Raw genomic sequence first — 23,979 nt, forward strand, 5'->3', positions numbered from 1 at the left:
ACAGTTAGATGGGAGGTAAGGAAACATGGATTTCATGGTCGAGCGGCTGCTCGTAAGCCACAATCACGCCGGTAAATGCCAAACGTCGCCTCGCTGGGTGTTCGGAGCGAAAATATTGGACAATTGAACAGTGGAAAAACGTTGTGTGGAGTGACGAATCACGGTACACAATGTGGTGACCCGATGGCGGGATGTCGGTATGGCGCATGCCCGGTGAACGTCATCTGCCAGCGTGTGTAGTAGGCACTCCGTCATCAGGCCACAAGTGGCCCATCGGGACCATCCGACCGCCGCGTCATCCTCACCGAGATGCGGATAGGAGGGACGTGGTGTCAGCACACCGCTCTCCCGGTCGTTATGATGGTTTTCTTTGACCGGAGCCGCTACTATTCGGTCGAGGAGCCCCTCAACTGGCATCACAAGGCTGAGTGCACCCCGAAAATTGGCAATAGCGCATGGCGACCCTAATGGTCACCCATCCAAGGGCTGGCCACGCCCGACAGCTCTTAACTTCGGTGATCTGACGGGAACCGGTGTTGCCACAGCGTGTGTAGTGCCGATAGTAAAATTCGGAGGTGGTGAGTGTTGTTATGTTGTGGTCGTGTCTTTCATGCAGGGGCTTGTACCTTTTGTTGTTTTGCGTGGCACTGTCACAGCACAGGCCTCAATTGATGTTTTAAGCAAATTCTTGATTCCCACAGTTGAAGAGCAATTCTGGGATGGCGACTGCATCTTTCAACACGATCGAGCACGTGTTGATAATGCACGACAATAACATCCTTGTAATGGACTGGCCTGCACAGAGTCCTGACCTGAATCCTATAGCACACCTCTGGGATGTTTTGAAATGCTGACTTCGCGCAGCACTCCATGAAGAATGGGCTGCCATTCCCCAAGAAACCTTCCAGCAACTGAGTGAACGCATGCCTGCGAGAATTAAAGCTGTTATCAAGGCTGAGGGTGGGCCAACACCATAGTGAATTCCAGCTTTACGATGGAAGGCGCTACGAACTTGTAAGTCATTTTCAGTCAGGTGTCCGGATACTTTTGATGACGTAGTGTATTGCATATGCATGATATTCCTGCACTTTGGAGTGTCTGTTATATTTCGTATAGGATATGCAGCGGTCATTGTTCGTGCATTGAAGAATCGGTAGTCACAGCAAAATCTTATTTTTTGGTGCCATCTGGTGATTATTTCTGGACTAAAATTATGAATACCCCAAGGGACTATCCCTTCGCTCAATAATAACGTCAGCTAGGGGCCGATCGATAAATTCTTCAGTTATCAGATGCATACACGTCGGAACTCGATACGGGTTCTTGTGCACTGGACCATTGTTCCCTGTTGGTATTCGGTGTTGCACGAGTGGCGTTGCTGGTAACGGACCACTTTGGTTAAAGAAATTTATGAACTGGTGTGACAAAGCTTTCATTACTTCTCTATCATTTCCCTGTAAATGTTTCACTTATTACGTAATGCAGGTGCAATGACGGTTTGCTTGAAGCAGAAGTCCTCACTCGGCCTATCCAGGTCATCTTCCTCCAAAATATCCAAATTATTAATTAGTAAACCCTTTAGCAGACTCACTTCGTTCCTGCCAAAATTATCAAGACTGACCAGAACCATGAAGTCTCCATCTACGGCACTGACGAGTACTATACTTCTGCGTACAAAACCGTGTGACTTTTCCAGTTTTTCGTTAGTTTCCAATGGCTCTACAGCGTATAATAAATCTTTAGGTAGGACCGAATCTATGCTCAACCAGATCAGCTTCCCTGTACTTTGCGGTATCGTATTCCACAAACTGATCCTTAGTGTCTCTGTTCGTAGTTTATTAGGTACAACCTTCATGTTCGATGAACCTAGCGACAGTGTAACACTTGTAGCTGTTGCCCCTAGAGGAAATAATGTTCCACCATATTCAATTGTATGCTGCGTGAGGTTTACAAGAAAGTCGAGTCGCAGGATACCACAACACTCAACAAGACGTGACAATACCTCTCGATGCTGAACAGCGTTTTTCTTAATGACCGCAGTCTCTCTCTGCATAAGAGGTGCAGACTTACTGCTGAGATGCTAGCCCACATGAGCACCAGAAATTTACGTTCGCTTCCATTTACTTCGCGTAACCAACAACTCTCCATCCCTGTCTAAATTTCTGTAGTCTCTTGTTCTACTGGGAACGCCATTCGACAGTTGAGGCAGCTCCGTCCCCGTTAAACGACCGATGATTATTAGGACGTTACTTGTCCCTTGCTTTCTTCAACAATCACGCTTTATGGCCCAATTCCCCACATGCATAACATTCGGTCTGACGACATTGTTTCCTGATGTACCCTGTGCTACAACAAGATTCTTTGCACTGGCATGCTTCGTGACAAACGCTTCTACATGCACTACAGGCAGTTGACACAGCTTGAACACATGTAAAGTCATGTCCAGACGAATTGCGGTGCGGACACCTCACTGGCTGCAAGTAAGTTTCTCTAGCGTTTCCACTGAACTGAGACCAGTCTGTAGGTTCCTGCGCCGGCCCCTGTGGAACCGCGCGACCGCTATGGACGCAGGTTCGAATTCTGCTTCGGGCATGGATGTGTGTGATGTCCTTATTTTAGTAAGGTTTAAGTAGTTCTAAATTCTAGGTGACTGATGACCTCAGATGTTAAGTCCCATAGTGCTCAGAACCATTTGAACCATTTGTAGGTTCCTGCGGTCTAGAAAACGTATTGTGAAGATTCCTACAGTTCAACATGGCCATAACAAAATACAGAACAAGAAAGCAAACAAATATCAGTTACTCACCACGCCACACCGTTACGAGCCTCAGCTCGTAGCTGTTGACCTGACGACAGAGCTGCGTAGATTGTCGGGTGTTGCTGTCCTAGATGTGTGGGTGTTACATCAGGTGTAGACATGCAACCACTTGCCGGTAGCAGTTATTTGTATGCGCTGTACTGTTCGTTGAGTATTTTTGACACCTTTGGAAATGCCATTTTCTACTGTGTTATGACGATTTGAAAATGGATCTTCGCCGAACAATAGTCATCGAGTGAATATGAAAAAAGTAAAATTTGCAACTGATTAACAGAAGTTGTTGATCCAAGCTACTCCTGCATGCTTGAAGTTTTTAGGTATAGGTGTCCAGTCCCAGACTTCTACAGTCGTCAGAAGAGAGCTGAGGCAGGGGGGTGGGGGATGTGGTGTTGAGAACATAGCTACCCTCAAGAGCGCCAAGAAAACAACATTGACAATAACACATTCATCAGTAAATATAGGCAGTAGTATAAAACAAGTCTTCCAGAGCGCCGCCACAGCCTGGTCAGTGCCTCGTCAGCAGTGAAGTGCTGGCATGCACTCAACTTGCAGTACCACCAGCACAGAGAAGCGTTGGCTGGCGGCCGTCGGCCAGGAGAATTCCAGTGGCCTCCAGCTCAATGAATTGATCTTCAAAGCGCACTCACTGACGTCGAACATTTGCTTTCAGGTACTACAACCTTACAAACCTGGTCCACCTGAAGTACTCTCTGGCTCACAGGGGTCGGCTCTCGGCTACCATTTAGGAAACAGGAGGTGGCAGCATCGATGTGTGTCACAGTAACGGGATGTGCAGCAGCAGTCCTTCCCCCCTCCCCCCACCCCCACCCCCCTCACCCCTCTAAGGTGGATGATGGAAAGCGCCAAATTCACACAGGTCAAACCTCCATCTGACCTGCGGAGCGGTGGCGACTTCCACGCCCCAACAGCATTATCTATGAAGTTGGCAGTGCAGCTCGCAGCAGCGTCCTCGAGGTTACATAGACGAACAGGTAGACAGCTAGGCACGCCGAGGGCTGACCTCCATAGCCTCCCCTCTCACTGGATTGCTGCAACTGACACTAAGCACTGGGCAGTCGGCAATCGGCACTCAGCAGTCATGCATTTGTTAACAAGGGCGTTTGGTGCTTCCCGTACCCTCTGCGGCGGTGGATGTGGTAATGACGTGTCTTAGCTTTCCCTACCTGTCACCATTTCGGTGATCTCGTTCTTATTGCTTGGGTGTGAAATTATTTTGTAATATGTTCTAGGGCATATATTAGTGATCACAGTGATTGTATATCGAGCCTGGCCTTTAAGGTTGCAAGTCCTTGCCCGCCCGACATGTGCATGAATTGTAACATCCGGAATGGTTGTGAAAAGCAAACGCCAGTGGCCCGATGAATGCTGGCTCGTTATCTGTACCCACTTTGGAAGGTCTTGGTGAGATCCAGCACTTCTCTTAAAAGAAGGAATTTATTGTTTCACTATTGTATATTTTATTACTCTCGTGATCTCACGCATGGGTATTAGCGGTTAAGCATGTATTCTTATTACTAAGCTTACTCAGGCGAATTTGTTTTTTCGGGGGTCTTGTTAACAGTTGCCTGTTGAATCCAGTTAATTCCTCTGTTTGGACATTATTGTTAAATGATTAACAGGTTTACTTATGAAATCTTTGTTAACAGATTTTGGTTAGTGCCTGGGCAGACTTTCGCAACTACACCGTTCAGAGGCTATTTTCTGCTAGCTCAGCACCTGAATCAAATGGTCCAAATGGCTCTGAGCACTATGGGACTTGACATCTGAGGTCGTCAGTCCCCTAGAACGTAGAACTACTTAAACCTAAATAACCTAAGGACATCACACACATCCGTGCCCGAGACAAGATTCGAACCTGCGACCGTAGCGGTCACGCGGCTCCAGACTGAAGTGCCTAGTACCACTCGGCCACTCCGGCCTGCAGCACCTGAATGTTTATTGTTGCGTTGTACTTATCCTTCCTTACAACACTCCGCTTTGTTTAGTATGGCGTTGTCTCTCGGCCTCCACGATGTCTTTGTGCATCCCTTAAAGACGTAGGAGCTCCGTCGTTCCCCCGATCGGTGATAATTCCAGTGTGTGCGGCAAGTCGCTGAGCATTTACTTCCAGCTAGTAGTCTACTGGGCATCATTACAAGTGGTTCGGCTTCCAGAAACTGCCAAGGTCTAACTGGGGCGAATTTTTAGTGTCTGCTGGGGATACTATCCTGGGACGTAGAAGCTCAAAAACGTTATGCGCTCATGTTATAATCAGTGGTTCCTATCAGAAAAGAAACTAATAGCTCTGAAAGAGAATGTAAGTAAAGTGTACTGTAAACGTCAATAAATGAGATGCACGATGATGATGTTGCGTTCTTCAGTCCAGTGATTGATATGAAGCAACTGTCCAAGCTAGTCTGACCTGTGGAAAGCTCTTCATTCATGCGTATTGCTACCTACGACATCTTGAACCCGCTTTCTGAGAATCACTGGCTTCACTGAAAATTTTTACCTCCCTACCTTCCCTCCATAATCAAACATACTATTCCTTTGTTGCCTCACAATGTGCCCTATCAATCGAGTCTTTCTTTTTGTCAGATTATGACATAATTTCTCTGAACTGTGTCGGCTCGTTTTCCGAGCTATTATATCGTTCTCACTGGCGCGATCCGTTACCCTGTCCCGCTCCGGTCTTCTTGCAGTGGGCTGTTTGTTTAGAGGAAGTTGGAGGCAAGTTGTTGACGGACGGGTGGGCAGTGCAATTACGGTGCCAGATTGGTGGTCGTTCGTCCAAGTGGCAGGCTACTCGTACGGAGCCATATTGATGTGAAGTGTATGGCTCTGCACTATTGCGTCACATCGATTGTCTGGGTTTGCGAGAGGCAGTCTGCTGATGTGGGCGTCGTGATCGCGTTGATTTTCCCTGGTAGCTGCCCGTCCTACCTTATCTTTTGGTAAGGTACTCCTGTTTGTGGGTTTTCGCACCTATGCTCTGGACTTGTTCCCGTTAGGTTGGCTTACCCACTGTTCTCCGCCACTCAGCACTCAAGCCACTAAATTCGCGCTCGCCCTCTCTGTGTGAAGTCCCCTTATGCGTTATACAGGGTGATTCAAAAAGAATGCCACAACTTTAGGAATTTAAAACTCTGCAACGACAAAAGGCAGAGCTAAGCACTATCTGTCGGCGAATTAAGGGAGCTATAAAGTTTCATTTAGTTGTACATTTGTTCGCTTGAGGCGCTGTTGACTAGGCGTCAGCGTCAGTTGATGCTAAGATGGCGACCGCTCAACAGAAAGCTTTTTGTGTTATTGAGTACGGCAGAAGTGAATCGACGACAGTTGTTCAGCGTGCATTTCGAACGAAGTATGGTGTTAAACCTACTGATAGGTGGTGTATTAAACGTTGGTATAAACAGTTTACAGAGAATGGGTGTTTGTGCAAAGGGAAAAGTTCTGGGCGGCCGAGAACGAGTGATGAAAATGTAGCACGCATCCAGCAAGCATTTGTTCGCAGCCCAGGAAAATCGACTCGCAGAGCTAGCAGAGAGCTGCAAATTCCACAATCAACTGTATGGAGAGTCCTACGAAAAAGGTTAGTTATGAAACCTTATCGTCTGAAATTGGTTCAAGCACTGTCTGCAGCTGATAAGATTAAAAGAATCGATTTCTGTGATTTTATCCTTGCTCAAATGGAAACAGATGAATCTTTCGTTTCAAAGAGCGCCACCACATTGGCACTTATCTGTCCGTAACTGCCTGAACGTCAACTACCCGAGGCGATGGATCGGCCGCCAGGCAGCCCGTGACAGAGCACTTCATCACTGGCCTCCAAGAAGCCCTGATCTTACCCCCTGCGATTTTTTCTTATGGGGGTATGTTAAGGATATGGTGTTTCGGCCACCTCTCCCAGCCACCATTGATGATTTGAAACGAGAAATAACAGCAGCTATCCAAACTGTTACGCCTGATATGCTACAGAGAGTGTGGAACGAGTTGGAGTATCGGGTTGATATTGCTCGAGTGTCTGGAGGGGGCCACATTGAACATCTCTGAACTTGTTTTTGAGTGAAAAAAAACCTTTTTAAATACTCTTTGTAATGATGTATAACAGAAGATTATATTATGTTTCTTTCATTAAATACACATTTTTAAAGTTGTGTTATTCTTTTTGAATCACCCTGTATATTTGAGTGTATTTGAACTGTGTTTTCCTTTTACTGCAATTTGTTCAGCATTTCGGTGATCTCGTTCTTATTGCTTGGGTGTGAAATTAATTTGTAATATGTTCTAGGGCATATATTTGTGATCACTGGGGTCGCATACCGAGCCTGGCCATTAAGGTGGCATGTTCTTGCCCGCTCGACATGTGCATGAATTGTAATATCGGGGGCATGGTTGTGAAAGGCAAACGCCAGTGGCCCAATGAATGTTTGCTCGTATTCTGTACCCAGTTTGGAAGGTCTTGGTGAGATCTAGCACTTCTCTTGAAAGAAGGAATTTATCGTTTCACTATTGTATATTTTATTACTCACGTGACATCACGCTTGGGTATCAGCGGTTAAGCTTGTTTTCTTATTATTAAGGTTACTCAGGTGAATTTGTTTTTCGGGGGTCTTATTAACAGTTGCCTGTTTAATCAAATTAATTCCTCTGTTTGGACATTATTGTTAAATGATTAACACGTTAATCTTTGTTTCACTTATGCAGTCTTTGTTAACAGATTTTGGTCAGTGCCTGGACAGGGTTTCCACTTGCTATTCTTGTGCCCGGCCTTGGGAATTTACTTAGTGATGCTCAGTCTTGCATGCGCGGCCTCCTCGCTTACCACACCACCTTTCTATAAGTTAAGTTCGTAATCTTTATAGCATCCGAACTTGCGCTTAAGTCATGGTGTCCGCTAACCTAAGCCCTCCTAGCCGAGCCTTACCGCTGCCAGCCCGGCCTTCTCCTGTATTGCTGCTTGATTTGGAGATCTCTCGAGTCTTAATTGTGGATTGTTGTAAATTTTAAAATCGTTGTTACCTTTTGTTCCAAAATTGTTGGTGCTCGCCGGCCGGAGTGGCCGAGCGGTTCTAGGCGCTACAGTCTGAAACCGCACGACCGCTACGGTCACAGGTTCGAATCCTGCCTCAGGCATGGATGTTTGTGACGTCCTTAGGTTAGTTAGGTTTAAGTAGTTCTAAGTTCTAGGGGACTGATGACCTCAGAAGTTAAGTCCTATAGTGCTCAGAGCCATTTGGACCATTTTTTCATTGGTGCTCAAAGGGCGTTGCAAACCGTTGTTGTAATCCTGGACCTGTAAATTTTATAATATTGTCAAATGCTGAATTTGTAAAATTTTGAATATTGTTACCTTCCTGACTGAAAAATTGCTAGCGCCAGAAGCGCCATCACGTTGTTTTAATGGTAATTCGGAACTTGAGAATTTTTTCTAAATAAGACCCACATTCCTTATTTGAAGTTTACTATCTAATGATGGGTTTTCCATTGTTACGCTAATGCCCTTTCTGTAATTGTAGTGAATTCAGATTTGCTTGATTGAAATCTTACGAATGCTAAAGGGCTCTCGAGCTGTATTTTTATGAATGTTAAACTCGTTATTTTAAAGAAGTACTATTTGTCCTGAAACAAATTCTAAGTTTGGTCCTTATGGTTCGCCGTCCTGAAATCAGTCTGATAATTACTATTGATTTATATGTTATTGATGTTTTTAAGCATATCATGTTAAAGGATTAGCAACTATTGTGAAGTAGTAAATGGCCTTCCGTAAACTCAGCCTGCACCTTCCTCTCGTCCGTTAAGTTGTTGTCATATCCTGGGACGTCCACTGCGATTTCATTCTCTTCCATTCACGCCATTACTTCTTCAATTGTTATCTCAACTAATACGCAACAGCCTTCAGCTGTGAGCACTGATGATAATGATGTAGTAAGGAGTGTTGTAGAACCGATCGCTACAGATAGCGCAATAGAACGCCCGGTAGACACGGCGGGAGATGTATCAGCCAGTACGCAACATGGATTAGACCCATTGGTCATTATCATGAGGCAGATGCAGATGTTAACGGAGACCGTGAATAATATGAATACAAAATTAGCCTCAGTTACTGAAGGGCAGGAAAATATGAAAACTGACATTAACGCGAAATTAGCCTCAGTTACTGAAGGGCAAGAAAATTTGAAAACCGACATTAACGCGAAGTTCGCCGCAGTGAATGAAGGGCAAAATGATCTGAATGCGAAGTTAGCCTCAGTTACTGAGGGGCAAAATGATTTGAATACGAAGTTAGCATTAGTTACGGAAGGGCAGGAAAAGCTGAAAGCTGAGATTAAGCAGCAATTACACGACAGTTTTTCCGAATTAGAACAACGGATAGAGGCGAAGACAAAGGAACTTAAAGATCAGGCCGAAGAGACGGAACGAAAATTAACTGCACAAATCGAATTGGTTAAAGCTCAATGTGAGGAATCTACTCACCGCGTACGTGTAGAAATGAAGGAGTACGTGGCTATTAAGATAGATACCGTACGCGAACAGGTGGAAATGGTTCCGCAATTAGTACAAAAGCAAGATGCCATGTCGTGTGCAATTGCGCAACTTCCTGAATTGGCACGTACGCAGACGAACATAAAGGAAAGTGTGGAACATCTGACAGAACGTCAAGACGTTATAGACCACCAGATTAATGCATTAACGGGTAAATTATCCGAAATCACATTAGAAAACAAAAGGCTAATGTGTGAAAACGTTGAGCATAATGTTAAAGAAGCATTCCAGAGTCTGTGCGGCAAACAGGAAGAGAATTTGTTTGCGAAAGGACTAGAGGAAGTGCGACAGCAGTTAGGTGCTGATCTCGAGCATTGGAAACAAACGATAGCAGAGTCGATACGCGTTTCACAACAAGGCTCAGAACAAATGAATACCGGCCAGCAGCAGAAGTTGCCAGCGACTATAGAGCCAGTTACTGCACATTCGCACACAATACCGACTTGTGTGAGTAACTCAAATATTAAATTGCCACGAGCTAGTTGTTCGCGTGAAGTTTTATCTGACGGAGATTACGAAAGCCTTTGCCATGCCGAAGAAAAAATGATAAAGCATCGGCAATTTCAGATTTTTAATACTGACAAAAGGGGGGTCCATCCGATTGTTTTTATTCGAAGTTTTAGAGGAGTTCTACCCAGAAATTGGTCGGAGTGGCAGAAGATCAGTTTCGTTACTGGGTATATACAAGGTTCGGGGGCGATATGGGCCTCGGATATGACTTCTGTTTGCTCGACCAATGACGATTTTGAGAAAGCGTTTTTAGCAAAGTTCTGGTCAGAATGAGTACAGGAACGCTTAAGGCAGGAGGTGCTCTACCCAGAGCCTTTCTCCTTTTCGAAAGGAAGCCTTAGGAAGTATTTTGAAAAATATATAAATAAAACTAGATATTGGGACAGACCTATGCCTTTGCCAGACATAATAAACATACTTAAAGCAAGATTACCAACGAGCATCCGGAATCAATTAATTTACGGCAACGATAAAGACCTGGAGTCGTTCCTCACGACGTTAGATCATATAGATATTATAGAAGAGAACAACCAGAAAGCCCGTAACAACAGATTCCAATATCGGGAGATAGAACCTCCGCCAAATGGTAGGCAAGGGAACGCACAGAGATCGATAAATAGTGGAGAAACCCCTCAAAATCTCAATAATAATACCGGCAATAGTCTTGCGAGGGGCTATCCAAGGAACAACAGGAATGGGAAACGATATAATCCCGTATGGGGGAACGAAAGGAATTTCAGACCACAAGCTTGGAACAATAACAGTAATAGAAAGTGGAACCAACCGGGGGGAACAAACTCAAATAACCAACATCAGTGGGGACGGACATCCGCGAATCAACCGGTAATTACCGAAGTGACGGATGAGGTCAACCACCAGGTGAATCAAAATCCAACAAACTTGTAAGGACCCACTCGTGCCCCGGAGGAGCGGTCAACAATAGGTTGAGGGGCAACAGGATATGTATACCCATGCTAACGTATAATGATGGACGATTACTGGCAGATGAATTGACCGAGGACTTAGAACCCCAAGATGAGAATAGGGAACAGGTGGCAGTAGCCGAAGTGCAAGTCATTTTGGAAACTGTACCTATAGTGGCAGTTTTAGACACAGCTGCAACCACAAATGTCATTTCGGAGGCTCTATTCAACAAGATCAGAAATATAAGACGAGTACCAATTTTTCCAGTTCAAAATTGCAAAATAATAGGCGCCGTTGGGGCTCGATCGGCGAATGTAAAAGTGCAGTCACTACTTAGTGTAGAAGTAGGAAATGTAGCAATATTAAGCACATTCCTTGTGGTGAAAAATTTGGTGGTAGACTGCATTATCGGAGTCGACAGCCTGCGTCAATACGGATGCAGAATAGATTTTAAAACAGGAAAAATTTGGTTAGATGTAAATAAACAAGAAATTGAATTGGACTTGTTGAAAAAAGAAAGCCTTACCAGAAAATATAATAGTGGGATCAGTGTGCAAGTAATCAGGACTGCACGAAATTCTAAACAGCACGTGAATAATGAGTTCAAAGTCAAAGGAGATTTCGGTCAGTTAGTGGATGAGAAGTTAAATGAATCCGACTGCATCACGGAAGATCAGAAGAAGCAGCTCAAAGGGTTATTATCAGCGTATGAAAACTTGTTTGATGAAAGGCCAGGAGTGATTAAAGGATACATATGCCATCTCTACGTTAAGCCGCACGAAACGTATTGTAGAACTTTCTATCCTGTTCCCTGGAGGTTAAAGGCTCAAGTTCAAAAGGAAATAGATCGCATGTTGAAATGGGGTTTGATCGAACCCTCTACAAGCCCACACTGCTCCCCATTGTTGGTTGTGCCAAAAGCAAATGGAACTGTGAGACTGGTACTCGACGCCAGGGAAATAAATAAAATTATAATTCCAGTGAGGACACACCCGGAAAACATAGACGAACTGATACAACGGTTCCAGGATATCCAATATTTGACGAGCATCGATTTGCGGAGTTCTTATTGGCAAGTCAAGCTGGATGAGGTATCGAGGAAATATACAGCTTTCATTTATGCAGGAAGAAGTTACCAATTTACTGTAGTTCCTTTCGGACTCAACATTAGTGCTGGAATTTTTATAGCAGCGCTAGATTACGCATTAGGCCCAGAACTAAGAAGCAGGATAACAGTATTTGTTGATGATATGCTTATTGCATCGAAGACCTGAGAAGAGCATATTACTTTACTGAGGCGGGTGTTGGACGTTTTCAAAACCATGGGAATAACTGCTAACCTACAGAAATCACATTTTGCACTAAATAGAATCAAGTTCCTGGGGCATATAATTGACGCAAAGGGAATTTTACCGACCAAGGAGAAGCTAATGGCGATTAGTAAGTTTCCAACACCAAGAAATAGGAGGCAATTAAAAGGGTTTTTGGGTCTTGCATCATTTTTTAGAAGATTTATCACGAATCAGGCCATGAATGCAGCAGCACTGAATAGTTTGCTGAAGAAGGATGTGCCCTGGCTCTGGACATTAGAGTGTCAAGAAGCATTCGAAGAGATAAAGAAGCAATTAGTAAATGCACCGCTTTTGTACCATCCGGACATGCAAGAGGAATTCTATTTGTCAACAGATTCGTCAAATGTGGGTCTTGGAGCGTGCCTTTTCCAAGTACGCAAGATAAATGGACAGCTTAACTTTTGTCCGATTGCGTTTGCTAGTCGTGTTTTGTCCAACTGTGAACGAACGTACACGACGACAGAATTGGAGGCTCTTGCGGTCGTCTGGGGATTTAAAAAATTTCACTATTACTTATATGGGTCGAAGACTATCGTATATTGCGATCACCAATCATTAACGTTTTTACAAACGTGTAAACTGTTACACCCCAGACTGGCTAGATGGACTCTCGCTCTGCAACAATACCAGTTTCAGATCGTACATGTCTCAGGGCAGCAAAACATTATTGCGGACGCTCTATCAAGGTCACCGCAGGGTTTAACCAAAGAGATTGAAGTAAATAATTCCTCAGAATTCCCGATATTGCTGCTGCAAGAAAATCCATATAAGACGTACTACATCAATTTGTGTGTGCATATGGCCCAGTTACAGAAAAAGGATGCTAAATGGGGAAGTGTCATTCAAAGGGTACAACAGCAACCTTCGGATCAGATTGCAAATTATTACAAGCTAGTAAATGGCGTATTATTTTTCCGCTGTGGAAGGCCAAACAAAGTCCGTTGGTGTGTTTGTATACCTGAGGCACAAATAGAGAAACTTGTCTGGTTCACTCATTTGACCTGGGGACATTTCGGTGCGACAAAATGTGCAGACAAGATAAGTGGGTACTGTTATTTCCCCAACATAAAGCGCAGAGTGCACGAGGTCTTAAAGAGGTGCATAATCTGCCAAAAAACAAAGCCGGATTCAAAAGGGACTAAGCACCCATTATGCTCTATAGTAGTACAAGAACCAAAAGGATTAATTTCGTGCGATCTGTGTGGACCGTTACCTACTTCAAGAGGTGGTGTTAAATATGTGTTAGCATTTCTGGATGTGTGCACGAAATACGTAAAGCTATACCCGATAAAGACGGCTACAGCAAAAGTAATTGTATTAAGATTAATAAGAGATTATCTTCCACATGTGGGTATACCAAAGGCGATCATAACTGACAATGCTAAAATATTTACGGGACTCCGGTGGAAGCAGACTTTGTCTCAAGTAGGTGTGAAACACGTACTAACATCATTTTACCACCCACAAGGTAATTTGGTGGAGAGGATTTTTAGAGAATTCAATCGATTTATGAGGACGTTTTGCCATAATAAGCAAACTGCGTGGGCAAATTATGTGGAAGAGTTTGAGCAAATATACAATAACATGCCACACTCCTCAACTGGATATACACCTCGTGAATTGATGTTCGAAGAGAAGGAGGAAAACTTCTGGAATCACCATATCCCCAAAACTCAGGAAACCGAGATGCCTTGGGAAGAAAAAATAAGACAAGCTATCATAAATATGACGAAAAAGGCTGATCAAAGAAAACAACGATATGACAAATTGATCAAGAGGGTACAGACATACCATGTCGGCGAGAAGGTACTAGTCAAACGACATACCAAATCATCCGTAATAAAGAAAAGTATAAAGAAGTGGGAGTTACTATATACTGGACCATACATTATCCTACAAATTCCGAATCCTGGAGCTTATCTGTTAGCATACCCGGGATCGAACAAAATAAAAGGGTTATTTCCTCATAACGACTTAAAAAGATATAATGAAGATTAGAAGATAGGGAGGAATGGTGTTCCGAGTGACAGAGATGAACGCTCGTAAAAAAAGATAACAATAAACTGTGTGTGTGTAATGTTAAAAGCCTTTAAATTGAAATAGTTAGTTAGTGACATAGAGTATAGAAATAATGACTAATTAGTGCTATTGAGGGTTGTAAAAAAGGGTAGTGGAGATAGGCTTCACCTGTGGTTTGGGTGAACATAGAACTTTAGCATTGCTAATGTTATCAAGATGTATAAAAGATCGGACTGACCTTCAAGAAGAATAAAATGTTTCCCTGCAAATGACGCTGAATAATCTAAAGAGGTTCGAGTGAAGATTCGTATATAATCTCATGTGAACGCTTAAATGTGTAAATATGTGAATTGTGGTAGTGAAGCGTGAGTGATGGTTAACGACGCAACGATTATTTCCCGCGCAAAACAGTTGACGTCAGCGCGAGAATTAAAATCGATATAGACGATACAGATATTCTTTGTAAGAGACTCGCACCAAACGCGAGGATAAATTGATTCATGTTGAACTTTAAAAGAAATAGGTGGTATAATTAGAAGTTAAGAGTTTTAATTTATTATTGAATGATTAAAGAAAGTAGTATTCATAGATTCACTAGTAATTGAATGGTTCGTGTTCGTTTGGGAATTTTGTGTGAAAAATCCATTTCCATATATGAGCATGGATGAACGCCGTATGAATCAGAGAGTAAATGAAAGAAGTGAATCCGCATTCTTCAATGCTAATAACTTCTACATTTCAGCACTCAAGTGTAGAAATATATGTATTTAGAATAAAAAGTTTTTTTGAGTATAGCTAAATTATATGACTTATCAAAGAAATATGGATGATGTCTTGAAATAAAATGAACTACACTTTCCATTATTCGATAATTTGAATCCAAAATCTATAGTCAGTTACATGAATCCTTTAAATTACGAAGAACAAATCAGTCATAGAAAATCTGTAGAAACTTTTGGACTTACAAGCACAAGTGGGGAGGCAAAGTCAAAAGGAGTATTCAAACGAGAGTAAATCGGATGATGCTTTTGGCAACATCATTAATTAAGAGTTGAACTCCTTGAAGTACGTCGTAACTAAAAGGATCCATGAAGCCACAAGGATTTTGCTTTCAAAAAGGAGAATCTTGGACGGTGCTACCTAATCAGTTCTCTTACAGGAAGAGTTTCCCTTTTGGTCATTGCTAATCCTTTTGGAATGAATGTTGCATGTGAATTCGAGTATCCCTGTCCCTTCTACTCTTCCCATTGTGGGCCGCGTAGAAGATCAACGACAGAGGGGGCCGCATAGAAGACCGACTACCAATGTGGACGTCGGGGACATGCAAGACCCGGGGGAGTTTAGCACCGCAAGATATATTGTCCTAGAAGCAAGATTGTAAAACGCAAATTCACGTTATTTATTGTAAAACGTTTTTTTTTTTTTTTTGCTAGAGGCACAAACTACTCTTCTCCAAATCGTGGTACTAATTAGGCCCTATCTTTCCTTTAGAGATAAATTTCAAAATTATTTTTGTTCTTCTATAGGCTTTCCTATCTTCTATGTACCGTAGGCTGGGGGTCTAAGCTTAAGAGGTTTTCCAAGGTTTCCCTGCTTAAGAAAGTTCCCGAATGGGTAGACCCTGACATACGTTCATGAAAGATCATCTTCCTTGGTTGTGCACAGCAAACATAACACCTAGATGCACGTAAAAGTAATACAGCCGCGGTACCGGTCTCTTCATTTCTTCTGTCTTCAACATTTCTTCTCTTCGTCTAGTTCAAACACAATATTCTTTTTCAGTCGGAGGACTGACAATCATCACTTCCGGGTTATCCACGCTAATAGATAGCTCGCGAAGTGTGTTCGGTGAATAAAAATTGGCCTCACAAACTTCGCTCGCTGCGAGGGGCATTGTAATCTCCCCACGGAAAATTACCCTCTACCACGCAATAATTAATAATGGTCAATCAAATCATCCACATTTATTTACGTATGAAAAGTATCTGAGCAGATTTTCTAGTAATATATGCACCGACAGCTCGTCGACGCCAAGGTATTTTTCGAGTACGTTTATTCTTTGGAACAACAGAGGTACACAGGTGTATGCTCCATGGTCAATATAGTTATAGAAAGAGAGATAGAAAGAGAGAGAAAGGAACAGCTTCGGAAAGTATCGGTTGGAAGATTTTCGTATTGCAAAAGGAGATTTATTTACTCTTCTTCGCGATAAAGCGAGGCAGGAAAGTTTGTGCCGCTAGCGGGGTAGACAAAGAGAAAGAAGGACTTGTAAAAGTAAATTTCATGAGACTAAAAATCCACGGAAACGGAACATGTACGGAAATGGATTCAATATACAATTTTCCTCAGAAATAAGGTTCGTGACCATTTCATTTTAGAGTGAATGACGAATGCGTTCTCTGTCTGAATTGTTGATGATTGTCTGGGGCCTGTAATTAATTGGGAAGTTTCAGCTGTGACGAAGAGAGCCTGCAATCTCTGAGTTTTATTGAAATCGTCCAAAAAGGCTTCGTCCACATCTGAAATTTTGGATCTGTCGTAAACTGAACGAAGTGTTCAAAACGATCGATTTTTTCCCAACTGAATGCAGCGCTTAACAATAATAACGTATGTGAAGATCTTTTCTAGCAAGCCAGCCGCTGAATATTAAGAAGAAGGGCTCCACCAGAGATTTTAATAGGCTGATTTCATGTAACTTAAGACTTTCAGCAAAATCGATTTAAGTAGTAAGGGCATTCATTAGAGAGCGTCCGAGTCGTCTTCTCGTCTGTTGGGAAGGGTGTCCCCCTATTCCGTCCGTAGAGGATCAATATGCTCCAGGAGTCTTCTTCAATTTCAGCATCTCATACCCGGAACGCCCCTGTGAGCAGGAGGATCCGCAAATAATGAACCTAAATAATTTGCGAAACGAGTTCTGTACTTCGGGTGGCGGCTGAAAGCTGCATGTGTCGTCATCAGTAGGGACCAAAAGTCGAGTATGCCTTCGGGAGCATGGCAAAATATGTAGTAAAGGGCCATGCTGGCTACTGACGCAGCGCATGCTGGCATTACTCTTGCGACGATTGCCGGAGTCTATCTACCCTGACGATATATTGCGCCCCGACGGAGTACACTTTCCATCGGGACGGACCTCCTGGGGAAGGGCAATGCCCAAGTCTGCCGCTCTGATCATGTCGTGTAACATGCGGGTCTTGACAGTGGAGTGGACACCATTTGCATTGACTGTTCCCACACGGTATGACTGAGACATATCAAGTGGCGGAGGTAGTGTGCTGGTGCAATCCCACAGTGATCTCACACACCACACAGCCATCCTGCTGTATGCTGTGCATTACTGTGGCGTACGAGTCCCTGACTGGCAGAGCCCTCTGGGCTCAATGTCAGCCATGAGCTCTACATCTACATCTACATCTACATTTATACTCCGCAAGCCACCCAACGGTGTGTGGCGGAGGGCACTTTACGTGCCACTGTCATTACCTCCCTTTCCTGTTCCAGTCGCGTATGGTTCGCGGGAAGAACGACTGTCTAAAAGCCTCTGTGCGCGCTCTAATCTCTCTAATTTTACATTCGTGATCTCCTCGGGAGGTATAAGTAGGGGGAAGCAATATATTCGATACCTCATCCAGAAACGCACCCTCTCGAAACCTGGCGAGCAAGCTACACCGCGAAGCAGAGCGCCTCTCTTGCAGAGTCCGCCACTTGAGTTTGTTAAACATCTGCGTAACGCTATCACGGTTACCAATTAACCCTGTGACGAAACGCGCCGCTCTTCTTTGAATCTTCTCTATCTCCTCCGTCAACCCGATCTGGTACGGATCTCACACTGATGAGCAATACTCAAGTATAGGTCGAACGAGCGTTTTGTAAGCCACCTCCTTTGTTGATGGACTACATTTCCTAAGGACTCTCCCAATGAATCTCAACCTGGTACCCGCCTTACCAACAATTAATTTTATATGATCATTCCACTTCAAATCGTTCCGCACGCATACTCCCAGATATTTTACAGAAGTAACTGCTACCAGTGTTTGTTCCGCTATCATATAATCATACAATAAAGGATCCTTCTTTCTATGTATTCGCAATACATTACATTTGTCTATGTTAAGGGTCAGTTGCCACTCCCTGCACCAAGTGCCTATCCGCTGCAGATCTTCCTGCATTTCGCTACAATTTTCTAATGCTGCAACTTCTCTGTATACTACAGCATCATCCGCGAAAAGCCGCATGGAACTTCCGACACTATCTACTAGGTCATTTATATATATTGTGAAAAGCAATGGTCCCATAACACTCCCCTGTGGCACACCAGAGGTTACTTTAACGTCTGTAGACGTCTCTCCGTTGATAACAACATGCTGCGTTCTGTTTGCTAAAAACTCTTCAATCCAGCCACACAGCTGGTCTGATATTCCGTAGGCTCTTACTTTGTTTATCAGGCGACAGTGCGGAACTGTATCGAACGCCTTCCGGAAGTCAAGAAAAATAGCATCTACCTGGGAGCCTGTATCTAATATTTTCTGGGTCTCATGAACAAATAAAGCGAGTTGGGTCTCACACGATCGCTGTTTCCGGAATCCATGTTGATTCCTACATAGTAGATTCTGAGTTTCCAAAAACGACATGATATTCGAGCAAAAAACATGTTCTAAAATTCTACAACAGATCGACGTCAGAGATATAGGTCTATAGTTTTGCGCATCTGCTCGACGACCCTTCTTGAAGACTGGGACTACCTGTGCTCTTTTCCAATCATTTGGAACCTTCCGTTCCTCTAGAGACTTGCGGTACACGGCTGTTAGAAGGGGGGCAAGTTCTTTCGCGTACTCTGTGTAGAATCGAATTGGTATCCCGTCAGGTCCAGTGGACTTTCCTCTGTTGAGTGATTCCAGTTGCTTTTCTATTCCTTGGACATTTATTTCGATGTCAGCCATTTTTTCGTTTGTGCGAGGATTTAGAGAAGGAACTGCAGTGCGGTCTTCCTCTGTGAAACAGCTTTGGAAAAAGGTGTTTAGTATTTCAGCTTTACGCTTGTCATCCTCTGTTTCAATGCCATCATCATCCCGGAGTGTCTGGATATGCTGTTTCGAGCCACTTACTGATTTAACGTAAGACCAGAACTTCCTAGGATTTTCTGTCAAGTCGGTACATAGAATTTTACTTTCGAATTCACCGAACGCTTCACGCATAGCCCTCCTTACGCTAACTTTGACATCGTTTAGCTTCTGTTTGTCTGAGAGGTTTTGGCTGCGTTTAAACTTGCAGTGAAGCTCTCTTTGCTTTCGCAGTAGTTTCCTAACTTTGTTGTTGTACCACGGTGGGTTTTTCCCGTCCCTCACAGTTTTACTCGGCACGTACCTGTCTAAAACGCATTTTACGATTGCCTTGAACTTTTTCCATAAACACTCAACATTGTCAGTGTCGGAACAGAAATTTTCGTTTTGATCTGTTAGGTAGTCTGAAATCTGCCTTCTATTACTCTTGCTAAACAGATAAACCTTCCGCCCTTTTTTTATATTCCTATTAACTTCCAAATTCAGGGATGCTGCAACGGCCTTATGATCACTGATTCCCTGTTCTGCACTTACAGAGTCGAAAAGATCGGGTCTGTTTGTTACCAGTAGGTCCAAGATGTTATCTCCACGAGTCGGTTCTCTGTTTAATTGCTCGAGGTTGTGTTTGCTGTGCATCATTTGCCTCCATATCGTCTGCCCAATCACCAAGAGACGATTGTGATGTCATTGGTGGCTGGTCGCTGTCACAGGAGCCCACATGTTGGGAGTCGACGCAATGCGCCTCGTTTTCTGGGCCACCAGATTTAGGAGCGTGTTCCTTGTCTTCAGGCACCTTCTGGTGAATGACGCCACAGGAGTCCGTTGCAACTGTGGACGAGTCAACGAAGTCGATGTCTTCCGCCGGCTTCACATCCCTGTCCCGTTCTTCAACTGACAATCGCCTCCTCTTGTGTCGCTAGGGTGACTTTTGCTTTCGGGTTCGAGATTCGACATTCACTGGAGGACGGGGCTCGACGCAGCCTCGGTCACTAGGAAACCCTGTGTCCGATCCCGACAGTGACGGTGGCTGGGTGCCCACGACGCTGCGGCGGGCAGAGGCTGTAGGAACCTCTGCACCGTTGGGCTGCGGCGTCGTCGACGGCGCTGACTCTCCAACGGAGCTGGCAGTGACTTGAGGAGGTAGCAGGTTTTGATCATCCATCACATCATGTCGTGCCGCCTCCACATATGTTAGTGGGAGAGAGGTCATAGTGGATCGTTGGGGAAGTTCATCGCGGGGCACCTGAACGAGGCGGCGCTGCAGACACTCAGTTCTAACATGGCCCTCCTGGCCGCAACCCGAGCAGGTTCCCCGGTTTAATACGCAACCCTAACCTAAGGAAACCGGGAGTGCGAGGCATGTGGTGAGAAGGCCAGACACAAGCCAAGCCGCCCGCTACCGCTCGGTTGCCGTGGTAACCTGATGTCACTAACTTGAACAGAAGAGTGGGTATAGGCTGTAGTGACAACGTTCATGCGCCCTGCAGTGGCTGGGGAGGCCAACAGCTGTGGTGTCCCCTCTCTAGGTTCCTCTACGTTTCCTGTAGGCAAGCATTTGACAATGTTGACTGGAAAAACCTCTTGAAATTCTAACGGTAGCAGGTGTAAAATACAGGGAGCGAAAGGCTATTTACAACCTGCACAGAAACCAGGATAATGAAAGAAGATCAGTGGTTGAGGAGGGAGTGAGACAGGCACGTAGCCTATCTACATTGTTATTCAATCTGTACACTGAGCAAGCAGTGATATGGTTCTACGTTCTACGATTCAGTGGATTACATCTATTTGCCTTCTTGTGTGTTGGTGTGATCTGTGCTTCTCTTCAGTTCTTGCTTTGGTCAGTATCTTTCCACGATAGAGTAGCTGTATTTTATTCCTAGAAATGGATGTATTTCATGAGAGTACTCCGATAGAAACTTAACTTGTTGACAATGTAGACCGACGGATTTGCCTTTCTTAAGTGACTTAAGTTGCTGTCTTTGACCGAGGGTCTCTGCTGCCAAAGTACTCATTCGAATTCTGGAATATTTATTGTACACTCTTTGGTGAACGAATTTTTGAAAATCATATTGTGCAACTCCGCCTCAGTAACACTATCGTTGATAACATTAACATAGTTACCACGCTGTGATGGTGTTGGGTGCGTCTAGCTGCTGGCACTGATACTTCACGTCTGATCGGAATCTCTTCAGGTCACCTGCCAGATGTCGATATTAAAACGTGACACAGCAGTGTGGATACTTTCGCTAAACGACGAAATATGGCTAGTTTTTAATTGTAGTTACGAGTGATTTGAAAATGACTTGAAATACAGGTGTTACAAACGTGCTTGACAGTGACACTCAGAAGAAATTAGCTAATCGCACGACTAAGTAAACATCGCGTTACAGCTTACTGAAGACCATGTTTACTTTTAATAAGCATCTGGAGGCTGTGTATCCCCATAAACACAAAATTTTGAGAGGATCAGTGTTTAACGTCCCGTCGACAACGAAGAGACTTGCGGCGGAGCGCCAACTCCCATTAGGAGGGGAGGCGGCGGGCGGAGAAAGAAAGCGGCGATGTCCATTAAAAGGAATCATCCCGGCATTTGCCTTAAGCGATTTAAGGAAATTAGAGTATACCCAAATGAGGATGGCCAGACGCAGGTTTGAACCGTCATCCTCCCAAATTCGAGTTCATTGTGCTAACCACAGCGGCCATTTTGTGAAAAGCGCCACCATATTGTACCGTAACTGCTCGTTGATTAACACTATCTTTTCCTGTTCCTTCAGCTGCCTCCCATTGTAGACCTATCCCCGTTTGTAGCTACCGTCAAACTGACCTCACGCCGTCTTTCTGTGCACGAATCGGAGACCCCGGGATACTTGCTCCCGCACTTTCATTCATTTCCACCGAATAGTCTGAACCGTTTCGAAGCGATCCACCGCTGCTTGTGTATCTTTGGTTCACTATCGTGCCGTGTGACTACGCGGCGCTGTGGCCGGGAGGTAAGCGGAAGCCGTCAGCACGCGGGACGAGACAGCGAACGTAGGAGTGCACGAAGACAGGATGTCCAACGTCACAAGACGCAGCGCCGAAGGCACAGGAGACGAGCTACATGACGTGATTTTGCGCTCTCACCGCTTACCAATGGAGCCGTCAGCTCTGTTTGGCTAGCAAACAATACTGTTTTATTTACGGAAACAGACGTACGTAAAATTTCTAATTCAGCTCTATTAAAACGCTCATTTCTTCCCTTTTCCGTATACTAGTCGTGTTTGTCTGCCTTTAGTATACATGAATGAAAAATTCAACATCTGTAAACATGTAATAAGACAAAAAGGAAAGATACACGTCCGGGTCAGCGAGAACATCAGCATACAAGAGTTCAGAAAATCGAAAAAACAAACGCCTGACAAAGAACGCACATACATTTCCATTACGTTTTAGTATTGCAGAAATTATTTCTATTAATTTCGTAACAAAGTCCCACGTCCTTATTGAAAACATGAAGGTGAATAATAGAACGATAAAAGAGGTCTCATATCCTAAACCGATCTAATCTCTGCACTGAGTTATAGTCCCTCTACACACTACGCTAGGCTGTAGCTTCGTTATATGAGATTTTATCTTATATGAGATTTTATCTTATAGTTTTCTACAGGCTTTTATCGCCGATATATCATTAATTTACAGTTATGACAAACAACAGGAACAACACGTTCTTCGTGAATCTTTAATATGCCGCTGCCCTAGAACGGCGTACTCTCATTACATGTGAGTTTATAACGAAATAATAAGCATCCAGTACCATGAAATAAATTTGATTACTTTAGCGGTTTCGGGCGTTTAGTGCCCTTCTTCAAAAGGTAATAGCTATGGCATTACTTGCGAATGTAAACAATAAGATGCATACAGCAAAATCTCATCGCCATGTGGTTCATAGTCGTTCAGACACTACGCACTACATGACCATTGGATTTAGTGGTATGCATCTCACTGTTGACAAAAACAATGCGACAGGTATAATTTTCTGAAGAAATTAAATTTCTTTTACGCAACTGATACTTATTATTTCATTATATACGACTATAAGTGCTGAGGATGCGTAAAACACTGGACACGCGAATTACAAAGCGATAATAACTAAATACACACATTCTTTAAGCACCAATATGAAGTTTCCCGTCGTTTTATTACCGTAGATCGTACCAGTAACGATTCGTTCGAGACATTCAATGTGCTGACGCATAGAAACAGCATGTATTCGTGGGGTGTAAGGTATAACATAAACCTCTCCGGATAAGGGTTTCTACTGAGTAAGTCAATTGCTTGCTGTTGGTTCTAGTTTACGTGACACGACATCAAAATATCGCAGAACTTATTTTATGTTCCATGTTCTCTACGTGAAACAGCATGAAATGACGTCACAAGACACGTAGAGTGCCAAGTCATCTTCAGCTAATTGCTACCGTGCGCCGACGGCTTAAGCGAGGGAAAGTTGGCGTAGCGGGAGTGACATGAGAGCTTCGGAAGACCGTTCGTGAGGAAGTGTGCGATTTTGGGCGTATTGCATGCCGGTGGCAGCTCCGCGGGCTGCGGAGGCGGACGGTATTTTGCAGTTGTCAGTATCCCGGTGGTCGTGCCGTATTTTGGTTGCACTTTGACCGACATGCGTAGCTGTATTTTGGCGCCTTTCGCTCATTAACCCGTATATGCATAGAGTGAAAACCCATCTGGCCGAGCGGTTCTAGGCGCTACAGTCTCGAAT

The sequence above is a fragment of the Schistocerca cancellata genome, chromosome 2, assembly GCF_023864275.1.
Source record: "Schistocerca cancellata isolate TAMUIC-IGC-003103 chromosome 2, iqSchCanc2.1, whole genome shotgun sequence".
NCBI lineage: Eukaryota > Metazoa > Arthropoda > Insecta > Orthoptera > Acrididae > Schistocerca > Schistocerca cancellata.